Source organism: Cupressus sempervirens, chromosome 9 (assembly GCF_028749045.1).
Source record: "Cupressus sempervirens isolate cs-2001-9-10 chromosome 9, ASM2874904v1, whole genome shotgun sequence".
In the NCBI taxonomy this organism is placed as follows: domain Eukaryota; kingdom Viridiplantae; phylum Streptophyta; class Pinopsida; order Cupressales; family Cupressaceae; genus Cupressus; species Cupressus sempervirens.
Window position 1 is genome coordinate 35,722,667 of NC_143126.1, and position 16,680 is coordinate 35,739,346.

Sequence of the window (16,680 nt, forward strand, 5' to 3'; positions counted from 1 at the left end):
AGGCCTTTTCACCAACCGTCCAAAGGACTGACAAACTAACTCAAAATAAACACGCAAGGATTGCCCCAGCATCACATATGAATCCTAGAGGAAGCAGCATGGAAATGACACTAGAGAACCCACAAGCAGAAAAGAAAAACAAATGAAAGACCTAATCAAGACCTTATGCTCTAATTGCCCCATTCGCAACATACCATGATATGGAAAATCATGGCAACCTTGAGGAGGGAACAAGGAGATTGCTTGGAAAAGATATTTCAAGACCCAAAAGGGAAGATTCTAAATCAAAAGAAAGCAAAAATCCAAAAGAGAACTGTTTGCCAACGAGATGGGTAGGAAGAGGTACTAACGGACCAAGATCAGACATGAGGAAAGCTATATCCTACAAGGATCTATCAGAGAGCACCTAAGTTGATGGATCTGGATGGGTGATGCATCTGGCAAGCTGAACTAAGAAGGATAGCACTTTGGTGACAGGAGATCTAGCTAAAGGATGCATTGGAATAGCTAACCAAGGGTTGTGCGATGTGTGCAAGATGCTGATCAAGGAGGAACTGACACAAAAGCTGGATAGATACAATGGTACTAAGCTAAAGAGGATGTACAAGCTGACGGACCAAGATATTTACAAGTGGGCTAATCAAGATATGGTACAAGCTGACAGACCAATGATACGTATGATACAGATGGATAAAAAGCTCAGGATGAGAGGATAGTGGGATGGTTCGATGTTGTGCAAGATGTGAAAGCTAAGGGTGGGGTGATAGCGAAAAATATGGATTTGGCAGGATGCATCCAATGATGATGAGAGATTTTGTGACCAAGGATAGCTAGAGGAGCAGGATGAGATGGCTGGATAGGATGGTAGATAGCTAGGATTATGATTGATATAAAGAGATGACATTGGGTTTGCATGAGGACAGCCTAGAGCTAGATACCAATGACACGGGAGGATGGACAAGACAAGATCTCCAAGGAATATAGTGCCCCCAATCAGAAGATAACATGCAAAAGGAGGTCTTATGATGGATGTGATAGGATTGAAGCTAGGATGGAAAAAGCTGAAGGGGCTAGGGAGATGGATGATAGCTGGGATGATTGGCTGAAGTTACCAGAGATTAGTGGACGGTGTGAGATGGAAGATGGAGGGTGGGGGATAGGTGGATAGATTGGAAGATGGAGTTGGATGTCAAGAGATGACCAAAAGCATGAGGGTGATAGGCTAAGCTAGGGATGGCGGGATTACGCATGACGCTTGTTTGCCAAGTTTTCATCATGGTACTTGTCCAAGGCGCTTGAATTGCCAAGTTTTCACCAGTGGACGCTTTATTTTTCTTTACTTTTTTTTTTTGACTTTTTTACTTTGGACTTAGCTGGAATGATTTTGGCTTTCTTCAGCTATTTTGGCTTTTTTGGGATTTTTCACTAGCTGTTGGAATGTTCAATTTTGTTGCTAGTTGTTGGTACACCGGATGTGTGATTTATGCAATAGATTGGATTAGATGGGATTGATGGTAAGAGATGGAGGGATGAAAAGGTTGGAAAGGAGCATGAGATGGGGATGCTTGCAAGAGCAACATTGGCACATGTTGGGACGGGTGTGAAAAGAGCATATGGGGGATAGATGGTAGATGCGAGCATGATGGAGGATTTGTGGAAGCGTGCTTGGGGATATAGGCACCCAAGATGGAGTTAGGAGATGGGGGACATGAGTCACTAGATGGGGGATTAGCAATGGTGGATGCCATTATGCATTGGGTTTCAACTTTTTTCTTAGGGATCCACATGGTTTTGGATTTTCTTTTCATAGGCTGTTGCATTGTTTTGCATTCTTTGATTGGATTTTTCCGTTTTGGAGTATGTCTTTTAGAATAGACATATGATTGCCTAGGATGTGGATTTTTAGCTTTATGCATTTTGAAGTTGGCATTCATATTGCTGTGGTAAGCTTTGGGAAGATGGTTAGGAGAAGCTTTGTGAGATGGAGACGATATGAAAGAGCATCTAGGGGGATGATGATGGATGATGTGCCCTGATATGTGCCTTTGTTGATCTTGCATAGGAATGGATGGAATAGGACTTTTATGATGGCTGATAGGAGGATAGAGGATGGTAGATTTTGGGACATAGGGACCCAAAATGGATTTAGCGGATGAAGGGGGGATATGGTAGGTTGTTTTTGGTTGCAAAGATGGTGGAGGGGGGATGACATAAGATTTCTTGAAGAAGTGATGGGAGGCTGGCATGGTGGGCTTGGAGATAAGCTTGGTTTGGGGGTGTGGTGTACCAACACCTTTAGATGGTGAGACTTTGGATACATATCCAAGACCATGAAATCCTAGATTTTTTTGTGCAATAATAGGCTCTCTGATTCCTTGCTCTTGTGGTCCTAAACCTTGACCTTGATAATGCCATCGATTGAGCATTTGAACAAGCTGAGGAAACTTTTTGCTTGCAGAAAATGGTAGAAGTGATTTATTAGGTGTATTGCAATGGGGAGATACTATTCTTAATTCTTCTGCTGAGAGAGGGTCACCATGGATGAATGTAAGTGAACCAAGAGGGTAGATTATAGATGGTGGAATAGCTTGGATAGGTGGTAAGATGGAAGCATGGAGCGGGGGAGATGGAAGGATAGGATCTTGATGTAGCTGGTGGGATGACAAGATATCTTGTAGTGGCGGAGAATTGGCTTGAGGTTTTGGAGATGGAGGAGATGGTGACTGCACTATGGATGGAAGATATGGTACGATGATATCTTCATTTATGCTTTGGGGGATGTCAACATGATTTTGGGTAGGATCTTGATAGGATTGGTTTGGAGTGGATGGTGCGATAGGAGGTGAAGGGATGGATTCTTCAAAGGCAGTGGATGGATAGATGGGAGATTCAGTAGTGGAGATGGGTGAGTAGAAGATGGATGCATAAGGGTCATTACGAGAGATTTGGGAAATGCTTGGAGGCGATGTGGATAGGATTTGGAGGGATTTGATAGGTGGTGGGATTTTGATGCTTGCGGGAAGTGGAAGGATTTTAAGAAATTAGATGGATGGTATGAGGATGATAGCTATGGGAGATGGAGGTGATATTATAGATGGGGAAGCTTCATCACTAACTACTTCACATGGTTGGATTAGATGACATGGCTTATCAATTGTTGGAGGCAACTTTTCTTGTATTTTCTCTAGGAGATTTCTTGGAGACTCTTGTGTCAAAGGTGGAGGTGGATTGACAGGAATAGCTAGTGTGATGGGGGTGGAAGATTGGAAGCTTGGTTGATGGGGTGATGGAGGGGAAGCTGGAATATCAGATGGCATGACTAGATAGTTTGGAATAACTCTTGGATTTTGGGGGATGCTTGGGGGAATGTTTCTAAGGCTTTCAATATATCGATCATAGTCAACAAGATTTTCATCATCATTGGAATAGGAGGTGGCAGGAGCAAGGACAATGCGACCAAACACATCATGATAGGATTGGTACTTCATGCTTTGATGATGAGTTTGATGGAAATGGGGTCTTGCGTATGGATGAACACGGAAGCTCATGGTTGGATTTGGATTAAGCACAGATTTTGGATTGGCTGATGAAAGATTTCCTAGGGAGAGTCAAAGCTGTATGATAGACCTAAGGAGGATTGGCTGGAGAATTTTGTCTTTCTTGTGGGTGGAAGACTTCAAGGGTATGCTATCAAAAAGTGAGAGTTTTGCTTTCCTATGTGCAGGATTCGTGGTGATTGTGTCAACTTAAGGATAGACTAATGATCCTATGGGCATGACACGAGATTGACCACTTGTGGATCCCAACCTTTAGCTCAAGGTGATGAGGGATAATAGGTGACAAAGCTAGATTACCCTAGACAAAGCTCTGTCAAAAGGATAACCATGGTGAGGCTGGTGGATTGGTAGGATTGATTGGATAGCAAAATCTAGCAAAGTGACAACAACTCTTTAAAGGCTTGGGTGCTTTTGGATTGGGTTGCTAGCTGGCTAGGGGGATGATTTGGATGGACTTTGGATTTGGGATTGTTCTAAGGCAAAGAACTAGATAGATTCAGTTGCATCGGGGGAGCTTGGATGATTTTCTGATAAGGCAGTGACTATGCTAAGTATGCCTTGAGTTGGGAGATTTCTGCTTTTTTGGGATTTCGACCAAAATTGGCAAACATTCATTCAAAAGCTATGAAGAAAAAAGTAGACAAAATTTTTGAGCAAGCACGTCAAACACACCAACATCTTAGGAAGCTTTCTACAAGGATGAAATTTGGTTTAGGTAGGGAGTCCTCGATATACACAAGGTACGTGAGGCCCAAATCTGTAAATGAAACCAAAAAGATGTCACACAGTCGAGAGGAGCAGTAACCCACTTCTCCTCTTTCACTTCTCAAGGGTATAAAGTTCCTTGAGGCATAGCCCGAGTGACAAAATTTTGATCCCAAGAGAGGTGTCTTTGGATTCACCTCTTGATCTTTATACTCCGCCGGAACGCTGGAGTTGAGGTCATCCCAAGGGGTGATGAAATCTCCGAGCAGGCCTCCTAAAAAGCTAAGACAAGATTTTGGATCCTAATCTTATGCACCCAAGATGGCCTCGAAAGACGACAAGGGGAGAGAAGACTTGGATGATCTTGGGCTAAAAAACACGCTTGTTCTTTTACCAACTGATGCTTAAGTTTTTTGATCTAGACTTTGCAAGCACTCATGTTTAAGATAAAATGTTTATTTCAACTTTGAAGTGTCAAAACAAATAAAATTGATCAAAGAATGCGAACAAGAAGAAGAGTTAGGGTCAACAAGAAGGTAAACCCGTGCACCTAGAGGCCCTCCACATCAAGTATCGATTGATTTTTCTTTAAGGCATTCAAGATTGAGTGTGAGTTTATTTTAAGCCCAAAACAAAGGTCTGTGAGATTCGATTTCAAGCGTCCGCTCGGAGGCCCTCCATGTCAAGATTTGTCCAATTTTTATGCCCAAATGAAGTGTGAGCGAGATTAATGCGCATTCAAGGAATTTTCTAACTTAGAAAACCACTAAAAACCCAAGTGAGTGGAGTTTGATTTGCGTGGAGCACTTAACACCCTCTTAGATGGACCCATCCCCATAGATGGCACTGAGATTGCAACCAATGGTTAAATTGATGGGTGATTAAAGAGGGTGAGTCCAACGACAAACTCACTCAAAGCATTTTTTTTTTTTTTTATAACTTAAAAGATTACAAAAATTTAGATTCTTTTTATGCTCCAAAAGATGATTATTTGATCTATGGCATTCAAGATTGGATTTGTTTTTTTAATCATGCATTCATAAGAAAACAAACTTTGATTTTAATCCATGGCACTCAAGAGTGATTTTAGCAACATGCATTCAAAGACAAGTGATCAAACATTCAAGTTTTTTCCTTTGAGCATTCAAGATTGAGATTTTGTGTGTTGTTTTAAGAACTTTGAAGTGATTTTTTTTAACCTTAGATCATTCAAGATTGTTTTTGGACTCAAAAGTGAAAATTAATCTTTGGACTTTGCTTTTCATTCAAGATTTTGTGTTCTAGTTTGCATGTTTTAAGCCCAAAAATGATATTCCTAGATTGTTTTGATGCATGAAAAACCTAAGAAACATTCAAGATTTTGCAACAAGACATTTGTTTGGAACAAATAAAAAAAGTTTTAGGACTCTTAGTTTTCATGAGATTTTTAAAAGAACTTTAAAATATTTTCAAATGAGGTTCATTTTATCCTTGATTGATGCTTTGAGTTTGATTTAGATTTTAGTGTGCACTTAGTGTTGATTTTGAACCTTTTGAAATGGAAACTTGAAGTTCTTTTTAAATTCCCAAAAATGAAGTGTTCCTAACTTTGCATGAATGCATCTAAAACCTTGATGTTGCAAGGATGCAAATGATTAGATTGGTTTAGTTTCACTTGTTAAAAGATTTTTTCTTTTTTGCAAATTTTTAATTTTTTAATGGATTTAAGTATGATTTGGGGGTTCATTTTAAGCACTAAAAAGAAGTGTGTATGATTTTTCTTCCTTAAAAAAAAAAAAATGGCCAAGATATCCCACAAGAAGAAGAAGAAGAAGTAGATGGAATAAGAAGAATATAGACAAGAAGAGGAAGAAGAATTCCAAGTGCTTTGTCCACCTATAAGCTTGAAAAATCTGCAAATACTATGAGATAGACTATGAGTTCCTTTGTCTTCTTCATGCTCATATGGACCTACAAAAAAAATTTATACAATCCTACCAATCACAAAAACAAGCAAAATTAGCCAAAATCAGTAAATGACATATAAAACTTGACTAAAAAAGCTAATGAAGATGACCCATGCGGGGTCCCACCGGGCGTGCCAAAATGTATATGAGCAATGTTAGTATGCTAATAGAAACCAAATTTAAATAAAGCTTCTACAAACTAAAAAAAATTCATAAACTTCAAGATAGACTAAGATGAGCTCTCAATTGAGAATATGAGCCATTAATGGGCTCTCTCAATGAGAAGCTCTCTTGTTGAGTGGCTTTGTCTAAATAGATAGGATGTATGCTCAAGCTTATGCTTCAAAAAGGGCTTCAAATGGAGTTGGAATTTGGGTGTGAGTGTATGGTTTTGATGTAAAATGGCTTCTTAAAATGGCATTATGAATTTACTTCATGGATTGTGTTATTTTGCAAAGGGGAAGGATCCAATTTATAGGCAAGAGGCTTGAGGGATTGAGGGCTAAGATGCAAGGATGGGAAAAAGCTCATGGAGGGCTCAGATTGCATGAGAGGAGAGCACATGGATTGTGCTTCCTTACAGCCAATCAAGGAGTGACACATGTCACATGGTGAGAGGATGGAGGAAAGGGGAAGGATGAGTCAACAAAGGAGGCTCAAGAGATAAAATCTTCATAAAGACCCTCATAATGACTTGCAAGAGCAATAAAAGGGCTTGTAAGAGTCATTTATGGCCTAATGGACTTCATAAAGTTTTATGGTTGAGATATTTTGAGGGTGATGAGAGCAATTTCGACTTGGACTTGATTAGGAGGGTTTTAAGCTTGCTTGGGCTTGTGCAAATGATTAGAGGATGGATTAGGATGGTTTAGGATTAGCTTAGGGATAGGCAAGTGGATGGCATTTAATGAGGGTAGGTGAAGGAGGAGATATTTGTTAACTTTGGCTTGAGTTAGCAAGTCTTAACCCATGTTTAGGGAATGTGACAAGGTTAGGAGGGGATTAGGATTAGGGTTAAAGACATCTTCTAGAAGAGTCTAGGCTTTGGATGAGGATGAAGACTTTCTAGAAGAGTCTAGAACTTCCTAGGATAAGATTTTATGAAATAAATAAAGTTTTATTTATTTCAAGGGTTTGGGTTGAGGAGATATTTATTAAAATATTTTTAATAAACATGAGGATTAATATTTAATTTTGATTAAATATTTTGAGTTGGGATTAGGGGTAGGAAATGATGGGATTAGCCTTTAATTAAAATTAAAGAAGGATTAGAAGATTTTGGAAGAGGTTAGTGGTCTTAAGGAAATTGGCCAAGTTTTGGGCAAAAAAATTTTATTTATTTATTTTGGGTTCTTTGTTCAATTTATTAATTAAATAATTAATAAATAAGGAAATAATGTTTAAATAAGATTTAAACATTTTTGGGAGGGATTCCTTAATTAAATATTTTTAATTAAGGTAAAGGGATTTAATGGCATAAAAATTAATTAATTAATTAAATAAATAAATAATTAATAAATGATGATGTCATTAGGACTTTTTTAGAAAATAAAAATACTTTATTTTCTAAAGGTTTTTAGGTGTCTACACTAAGTGTATGGCACCATACATGCACCTTAAAGCATTTTATAATAGTCAACATAACTTTTTATTCGGGGCATTCCAAGGCCTAAAAACTTGGAATTGGGTTTGTTCTACATACCACAATATTTTCCAACAATCACTTTTTTCTTTGGCATAAGGAAAAAGGCACTTGCACTATAACATTACCTGTAATTAAGCCTAGTAGCTCGGCCTAAATGTTGCAACCACATGATAGCTATCATTTCATTTCAATGTTTGATAATTTGACATGGTTTGTATGCCCACATAAGGTGTCAAAATCTCTAGTTTAACTTGGCCTCTATGTGGAAGAACTCCAATTTTTGTTCACTTTTCCTTACAAGAAGGGCTACTAGCCAAGGAATGGCTTGTGCTACAACTACACACCATGGGCTATTTGAAACCAAAAGAACCATTGAATCTATTATAAATAGACCTTAATAGATTAGAGGAGTGCTTATAATTCAGTCCATGGTCTTTTCATCCATTTCATTGAAGTTTTTATGTTTTTTCTTTAATAGGCATTTTAGAAATTCCTTACATATTGGCATTGTGGGACTTTGGAAAACCTAGTGATTAGGTTCCTTGCCTTGTAGGGTTGTGATAACCTATTTTTGAGTCCATTTTGGATACTTGTGATAAGTATCTCAGCATAATACCCTCTCCTTGGGTACTAGAGGATTCCAAAATCACCTTGTTTCCTACTAGTTGAAAGCTTATGTTGACCATTGTTGCATTATGAATACTATGATAGAGACAAAATCAAAACTCAAGAAGAGTACTAAACCAAAGAAAAGTAGATAGATCAATAGCACATGAAAAGATCAAACATATGCTCTTAAGAAATAAATGTCTACAACAAGCAATTATAGAGTACTTTTCCTCCCTTGGGATTGAAATTGAAATGAGGTAAAGGGAATGTAAAAATGAGATAGATATGAGAAAATTGGGATATAGAAGAGTCCATCATAACAAATATGCAATTAGAACCAAACAATGACCATAAGGATATGATAGAATGCACTAGTTTGGCTAGAGTTGACCAAAAAGGTTAAATCACATAGAAATATAATTTAGACGTGAAAATGTGAAATGAAGTAGATATGAAGTGTAGAAATGATGAAGAGATGGAGAAATGAAGATGCCTTAGTGAAGATTCAAAGATTAGATGTCAAAAGGTCAGCTAATTGCATAGAACAAGGTAGAATTTTGAAATGAAATTTTGACTATCAAGATGGACTCAAATTTCAATTTTGATACCAAAAATGGATCCAGAATGTCAAAACTAGTGAAGGGTGCAATTTTTGTAGAATTCTTAGGAATTTGAAAAATGAGTCAAAATAAGATCGGAAAGCTATAACTGGGGTCCAAGTGTCATTTCAATTCATTTTTCTTTTATGGTTTTGAGATATTTTGATTGATTCTAAGAGAGAAAATGGATTTGGTAAGCATTATGACCCACTAACAATATTTTGAGCTTAGCCAATTCCACAACTAGCCACTTGACTATGAGGCCTTGGTAAGACATCAACATTGTGTCACTTTTTGAAGCATTTATTGCATTTTTTGTACAATATAGGGGTTTGAAAAATAAATATCATGCAATAATTTGAAAGTATCACAATGGTACTTTGTGAAATATCATGCAAGATTTCTATCAAACAATTACTATGGCACTACTTAACAAAGTTTGTCATTCCAATTATACCTAAATATTGCCTTACATGGTGCGAAATGTCATCTAGGGAAAAGGTATTGCCCAGATATTACAAGAAGTATTGTATGATACGTATTCAAAAAAAGGTATGTCTTGTATATAGGAAAATGTGTCATGTAGTCTATCTTTGAGCTTTTGCTACATGTTTAAGAACTATTTTGATGTTTTTGATATTCATTTTACTTGGTTTTGCAACAAAAAAAATTGTACTTCATATCATGGCCCCTAAAGTGGTGGGGTTACATGTCCTTCATCATCTAAATGATGATGAGAAGTTCTCCATATCAAGTATCAGGCTAAAGTGGATGACACACATGCCTCATAAATGGTTGAATCATAAGTTATTAAGTACTTTAGTTGAGTAGTGACACAAAAAGTACAACACCTTCCATCTGCCAATCAACAAAGCTACCATCAAAGGATTATATTACATCCTTTGTGTTCCTTGGTATGGTGATCTAGTGAGTTTTTCACATTTGGTTTCTCATTTTCTGTTAATTTTTTTATATCCATGTGGCATGTGCTAATGTGAGTTTTTGCATGTCACAAGTATATTATGACGAGACCCCAGGAGAGAGGAGGGTAGTTGTATACTAGGTATTCTAGGATGTTACTTTCTTGGATCACCACCTAAGTTGGGAGTGGCTCATAGATGAGTATAGGGTTGAATATCCACCACCTTTCCTTTTGTGTTAATTGATTTCCCAAGCTTTGGTCATTGAGAGGGGCCAAAAGGGATTCCCACTAGGATGGGACAAAGTTTTAGAAGATCTTTTGGGATAGCCTTGGAAGATGACATGGAGACCTATAATTTTTACAGATATGTACAAGGAGATCCATGAGATAGCCTATTGATCAAATCCAACCTATCCATGTGGTACACTATTGGCCCAAGTATGGGTGTGGGAGCATATCACAATGTTTTGATTGTAGGTGTAGCCCTGTGAGCTTAGCGAGCCTTATATTTTTAGATATATATTGTTCATTACACAGAGTCAAAGTAGAGATGTGACTTACTACCAATGACTCTTTTGTGAGCTTACTTCATTTGTTTGGTGACCATATCAAGAGTGTCAAAGATGGTGTAATACATGGGAGTTGGAGTACATGTGCTATAGTTGGCCACTAGTTAGAACACATTCAAAGATAGTGGAACATTTTTTTCATTAATCGATTATGGTGTCATTTAGGCTAGAGAACCCAAATAGGGAATAATAGATAGAGAGATATGATTTTAAAAAACAAAATGTAGAAAGAGATAGCACATTATAAATGTATAGTCTGATAGTGATAGTACTAAACACTATGATAAAGATAATATCATAACTTAAGAAGTGTACTAATCCCAAGAAAAGTAGATAGATCAATAGCACACAAAAATATCAAACATATGCTTCTAAGAAATCGATAGGTAAAATAAGAAATTATATAGTATTTTTCCCCCTTGGGATTGAATTTGAAATGAGGCAAAGGGAATGCAAAAATTGAGATATATATGAGAAAATTAGGATATAGAAGGGTCCATGATAATAGATATGTAATTAGAACCAAAGAGTGAACAAAAGGATATGATAGAATGCACTAGTTTGGTTAGAGTTGACCAAAAATGTCAAATCACATAGAAAGATAATTTAGACATGAAAATGTGAAGTGAAGTAGATATGAAGTGTAGAAATTATGAAGACATGGAGAAATGAAGATGCCCTAGCAAAGATTCGAAGAATAGACATCAAAAGGTCAGTTAACTGCATAGAACAAGGTAGAATTTTGAAATGCAATTTTGACTATCAAGATGAACTCAAATTTCAATTTTGATTCCAAAAATGGATCCAATATGTCAAAATTAGTGAGGGGTGATAATTTTTTATAATTCCCACGAGTTTGAAAAATGAGTCAAAATAAGGTTAGAAGGCTATATAAGGGGCCCAAGTGTCATTTTAATTCATTTCTCTTTTATGGATTTGAGAGATTTTGACTAATTTTGAGAGAAATGGATTTGGTAGGAATTCTAAGCCATCAACATTATTTTGATCATAGTCAGTTCCACAACTGACCACTTGACTATGAGGCCCTGGTAAGTTATCAATATTGTGTCACTTTTTGAAGCATTCTTTTGCATTTTTTGTACAATATAGGGGTCTAAAAAATAAATATCATGCAATACTTTAAAAGTATCAAATGGGTGCTTTAATAAATATCATGTGAGATTTTTTTCAAACCAAAACTATCACACTACCTAACAAGGTTTATCATCCCAACTATACCCAAATATCACCTTGCATGGTACAGAATGTCATACAGGGAAAAAATATTGTCTAAGTATTACAAGAAGTATCATATCATACTTAATCAACAAAAAGTATCACCTATATATAGGGAAAAAAGTGTCATGCAGTCTATTTTTGAGCTTCATAGAGGAGTATAGGGTTGAGTATCCACTACGTTTCCTTTTATGTTAACTAATTTTCCAAGCTCTAGTCACCAACAAGGGCCAAAAGGGCTTCCCACTAGGATGGGACAAAGTTTTAGCAATTTTTTTGGGACAGCCTTGGAGGATGACATGGAGACCTATAATTTTGGTAGATATGCATGGGGACATCCATGAGATAGCCTTCTGATCAAGGCCAACCTAGTCACGTGGTATGGCACTGGCCCAAGTATGCATGTGGAAACATATGATGATGATTTGATCATAGATATAGCCTTGAGAGCACAATGAGCATTATATTTTAAAATATATAGGGTTCATCTCATAGAGTCAAAGTAGAAATATGATTTACTACCAATGACTCTTTTATTAGCTTACTTCATTTGTTTGGTGACCATATCATAAGTGTCAAAGATGGTCTAATGCATGGGAGTTGGAGTACATGTGCTATAGTTGGCTACTAGTTAAGAGGCATTCAAAGATAGTGGAAAATTTTTTCATTAGCCCACTATGGTGTTAGTTAGGCTAGTGACAAGGGATCTGTTGGAAGATTGGAAATATTGTTAGAAGATTGGTTTGATAATGATATGTTACATTCATGATTGAGTTTGACATTGATGTCAATATAGCATGTTTTTATGTCTTCTATTGTATCTGATAAAATAACAATGGAAAGCTTAAGTTAGTATAGATGGCTAGTTGAGCATAATAACATTTGAGGTTATGATAGATACTTCTGAGTATCTAGTATATGCAATTAGTATCCAAAGCACAAAAGAAAAGTCTAGAAGAAGTTATGTAAGTTTTGGTGATATCTATTTTGAGATAGAGTTTGTAGAGGCATGTTCTAGTAAACTAGTTATATCTCTTAGTAGAGTTGATATCTTGATGATTAAGGTTGAGGACATGAAGAAGACATGTTGGCGATGATGTGGCTAGTCTCACTCATCATAATATTGAGTGTACAAAATGTTATTTAAGTTGCCTTGTGTAAGATTTATGTTATCATTAAGTGTAACGTGTTCTAAATAAGGTGCCATAATAATTAGTTGAGAAGGACTAACAGCTGACTCAAGAATTATTTTTTGGACTTTTTATAAAGGAAGGATATTTTCCATTATTATAATATAGATATATGTGACTTCAAAAATTTTTGAAAAGAAATAGAGCAGTATGGAATGCAAAGTTGAGCAGAGTAGTGCAGAATTGAAGGAAACTTCATTGTCAAGGTTTTTCTAAGTGATCTAAGGATTGGTATTTGGATTTGAGGTTTGTGACCTAGTCTACAAGGTTTGATAGTGATTTTGTAGTTGGAAAGATAGAGGAAATTACAAAGGAAAGAAGAAGATACTAGTAAATTGCGTATTTGAGTAGTGAGCTCTTCTAGTAGTTGAAATTGCATTTTCGGGTAGTTGGCTCTTCTTGCATACATTATACCACAACTCCTAATAGGGTTGGAACCTCCTAATAGGGATTAAAATTCTCCTAATAGGGACTCATTGTACTAAATCTTGCAGTACACTCCTAATAGTGTCTATCATTTAACAAGGAATGTTTATATCAGCACATCATCTTGTGGGCATCATTCCCACTGGGGTTTTCCTTCTGATCAAGGGTTTTCCTAGTCAACATATATTGTATAATTATCTATGTGCATGTTTCTATGGTTTTTTTTTACTTTGATTGAATGGTTAAGTTTGTTTAATTAAAATAAGTATTGGATAATTGATTCACACCCCACTCTGAATTATCTTGGTTGACTATTATTTCTAACAATTGGTATCATAACCTCATGTCCTTGAAGAAAAAGGTTAATAGCTTTGGGAGATCCATGGTGAACATGTTAAGGAAATATAGTCCAAATTTTGATAAAAACAAACTATGACAGCTAGAAGGAAAATATGAAGATACATTTTTTTTGTATGGGCCTAGGATATTGGATCTTGACAAAATCAGCAAAGAAAATCGTTAAATTTTTTTTTGGAAACTTGTATTAAGCTAGAAAGAGATATTTTCATGTGTGACATGAGAGCTAGAGAAGCACTATTGACTGCACTTCCTAAAATTGAGTAAAATTAGGTAAAATCACTTCCTACTTTACATTTGATTAGGAAAGCTTTGGAAAATACTTTTGAAGGTGATGGACATTCTAAGAAGTTGAGGCTACAAAGTTGGATTTGTGCATTTCAAGATGCTAAGATGATGGAAGATGAATTTGTAAGAACATATATGGGTAGGATAACAAAAATTACTATAGGTATTAAGGCTCAAGAGGGAAACAAAAAAGATGATGATATTGTTACTAAGCCAAGGAATGATGAACTATTTCTTAATACTAACAATGATTTGTACAATGAATTAGAGAAGAGGCATGATCAAGTCTTGAAACCTTTAGGAGAACCAAGAGTTGAGATAAAAACTCCTACTTCAAGAAAGAACATGATAAAGAATCACCCATAAAAATAGATCATCGAAAGAAAAGACAAAGGTGTGATGACAAGTAGAGTTAATGAAGAACTATGCTTGATATCTCATGTTGAACTGAAGAATGCAGATGAAGCATGTAAAGATGATTACTAGAAACAAGCCATGAAAGAAGAATTGGATCAAATAGTAAAGAATAAGACATGGGAATCAATCCCCAGACTAGCATATAAGAATGTGATAAGAATCAAATGGGTTTTTAGGAACAAGATGGATGACAAAGGAGTTGTAAGAAACAAAGAAAGATTGGTATGTAAAGGTTATTCACAACAAGAAGGAATAGATTATGATGTAGTGGTTAGAATAGAAGCAGTAAGATTACTCTTAGCCTATGCAACACAGAAGAAAATCAAATTATATTAGATGGATATCAAGTCAACATTTCTAAATGGAGAACATGAAGAAGAGGTGTACATTGAGTAGCCTCAATGATGTCCTTTAAGAGATGACAGTGACATAGTATGAAAACTAAGGAAAGCATTGTATAGATTGAAGCAGGCACCCATAACTTGGTATGCAAGGTTGGATAAGCATTTGATAATGGTCAGATATAGAAAAGGTATGGTAGATAGCAATCTATATTGGAAAGAAATTGATAATAGTTTGATGATTTTGGTAATATTTGTTGATGATATCATATTTGGAGGAAATGATGTAGAAAGTAAGAATTTTTTTGAAGAAATGAAGAAAGAATTTGATATGAGTATGATAGGAGAGATGAAATATTTCCTAGGATTGTAGATAGTACAGAATAAAGAAGGAATCTTTATTTCTCAAACTAAGTACTTGAAGGATTTATTAAAAGGTTTAGTTTGGAAACATGTAAATCTATTGGAACACCTATGATAATTGGACATAAGTTATCTACAAAGGACGAGACACCTTCTATTGAATAGAAGAATTATAGATCTATGATCAGAGGTTTGCAATATTTGACTCACACAAGGCCAGATATAGAAAATGTAGTTGGAATTGTTGCAAGATTTTAGGCTAATCCTAGAGAAGCACATTTTGTAGTAGTGAAAAGAATATTCAGATATTTGAAATGAATTTCAAAATTTTGATTATGGTATGAAAGATCTAATGATTTTAATTTAAGTCCTTATACTGATGTAGATTAGGCAGGAAGCATGGATGACAGAAAGAGCACTAGTAGAGGAGCTGTCTTTCTTGCAGGAAGATTAGTGTCTTGGTTAAGTACATCTCAAAGTACAACTAAAGAAGAGCATGTTGTAGAGAAAAATAATTGCAGTCAAGTAATCTAGATGAAGTAGATGCTAAAGGATATAAGGATAGAAATCAATGAACCTATTGTTATACATTGTGACAACATAAGTATGGTACATTTATGTCCAAGAATCAAGTACTACATTCAAAGAGTGAGCAGATTTCTATTAAGTACCATATGTTGAGAGAAAAAGTTATAGAAAATTAAATCAGATTGGAATATGTGAGCACAAAAGAGTAGATTATAGATATATTCACTAAGCCTCTTTCCAAAGAGACTTTTGAGTATTTGTGAGGTATACTTGGGGTTATGCCCCTTCCTACATCAGAGTAAGAAGATTCAAGAGTGCATCAGTCTAGAATAATAGGGCACCATTGTTTGTTTGTACTGGATACTGATGCTTCCTATATGGGGGAGTATCTATGATGGATAGAGTCTCTTAGGACTCTTATCAATGTTGTTGATTTTTTTTGAATAGTGTCTTTTGATACTTGAGCTAAGTAAGTGCTAGTTGTTGTAGAGTTTGATGTAGAGATGTTGGTTGCAGAAACCTTTGACATTGATGTCAACGGGGGAAGGTTTGGCATGAAAAAAATCATACTATGGGAGAGTTTGGAATTATACTATGGGGGAGAAGTATTGTATGAAAACATTATGCTAAGAAGATGTTTTGCATGAGTGTGGCATAATATGGCATGAATTTGAAATAATAGTTTGGTATACAATACACTGAGGTATATCAATGGGGGAGTGTTATTGATGAAGAGGATTTGAAGAATGTTTATCTATTGTTGGTATTCTTGTAACTAGATGTTTTATTTTATCTATGTTGCCATCAATGCCAAAGGGGTGGATTATTGAAATATTGGAAAGATTGTTGGAAGATTAGTTTGATGATGATATGTTACTTTCATGACTGAGTTTGTCATTGATGTCAACATAGAATTTTTGATGTCTTCTATGGTATTTGATAGAAGAGAAATAAAAAGATTAAGTCAATATGCATGGCTAGT